Source organism: Rhea americana, unplaced genomic scaffold (genome assembly GCF_003343005.1).
Source record: "Rhea americana isolate MKP2758 unplaced genomic scaffold, rheAme1 scaffold_648, whole genome shotgun sequence".
Taxonomy (NCBI): domain Eukaryota; kingdom Metazoa; phylum Chordata; class Aves; order Rheiformes; family Rheidae; genus Rhea; species Rhea americana.
In genome coordinates, this window is record NW_028186810.1 from 56,366 (window position 1) to 57,868 (window position 1,503).

Below are 1,503 nucleotides of genomic sequence, written 5' to 3' on the forward strand. Positions count from 1 at the left end.
GGCTGCGTTACTGGTTCCAGTCCAGCTGAGTTACTGTCCCTGGCACCACCAGCCCGGCTGCGTTACTGGTTCCAGTCCAGCTGAGTTACTGTCCCTGGCACCACCAGCCCCGCTGCGTTACTGGTTCCAGCCCAGCCGGGTCCCTGGTCCCAGCCAGCAGCCCGGTGCCCCGGGCTCTGCTCCACCTGCCGCGGCCCCCGCGGCCCCCGCGGCGGGGACGGTGCCTCGGTGGAGGCTGAGCCCAGCTGCTCCGCGGGGGAGGTGGCGCGTGGCCGCTGCAGCCGCCCCGCGCTGGGGCTTGCTGCGATCCCGGATCTCCCGCGGCGGGGGCAGCTCCGCGTCTCCGCTCCTCGGGGGGCTGCCTGGGAGCAGGGCGTCTCCGGCGGGAGCGCCGATGGGAGCGCCGGAGCCTGCGGCCGCGCTCGCCCGCGTGCGTGACGGGAATCGGTCTTGCAAAAGCCTTGCGCTCGTCGCGGCTGGTGTTGCAACCGTCTTTCTGCAAGGGCAGGAAGGTGCTGAGGAACTTGCTGGTAATGGGGAAGTAGAAGCAGTTTCCAGCTGCAAGGTAGCAAATAACGAGCGAAAGGAAAGTAAAGCTCGGCGGGAGGAAAGGAAAGAGAAAGCAGGCCGGGAGGAGGAGGGGAAGGGGCAACGCGGCGCGAAGCCTGGGGGGGAAACAGCGCGAGAGGAGAGCCGCGGTCGGGCCGCGGTCGCAGCCTGGAAGGAGCCTGCCGGGCCCTCGTGCACGGCGGGGGCGGCGTTGCCCCTCTGCCCCCGGCTGCCCCCGGCTGCCYCCCGAGCCCTCCTCCCGAAGCCGCCCTTGTCACGGAGGGTCCGGACGCTGCGGCGAGGCAGCCGGTTTGCCGTCCTCGTTTGCAAACGGGTTTCTCCTCGCCGGCACCCGAGCACACGACGGTTCTGCCCGGGGTTGTGCCCGGCTGCTTGGGACAGGGCTAGGGGGCAAACGGCGCGTGAAAACAGTTGCAAGGCTTAAAACCTCCTCTGCGGCGGCGGTGCCGGCGCGGCGGGGGAGACGCCCGCGCCGCGGCCCCGGCGGCAGCTGTGCAGGGCACGCCGAGGCCGCGCGTGAGCGGACCACGCTGTGCGCCGGGGCGCGGGGCGGCGGGGGCGGCGAAGCCGTGCACGAGCCCTGCAGAGCGCCTCTCTCCCGCGCCGCGGCAGTGGGGGGGGCGGCGGGCGCCTGAGCCTCCCTGCTGCCGTCCCCTCCGTCGCTGCGGCTGCTGCTCTCCCCTCTTCTCCCCGCCTTCTCTGGCTTCTCGCTCCTGACTCACCGCCCTGCGCGTGGGAACGTGCTGCCGCTCAGACCCTGCAGGCTGCTGGACTAAATTCACCTGCCTGCGCTCCTGTGGGCCAGGCATGCGCCCCGCTCCGGCGTGCCGGCTCTGCGGCGGAGCCCGCTCCCGAGGGACGCAGCCGCCCGCCTCTCTCCTGCCGGGACGGTCTCGCCCGGCCGCGCTTGCCGGCGAGGCGGCGCAGGGCCGA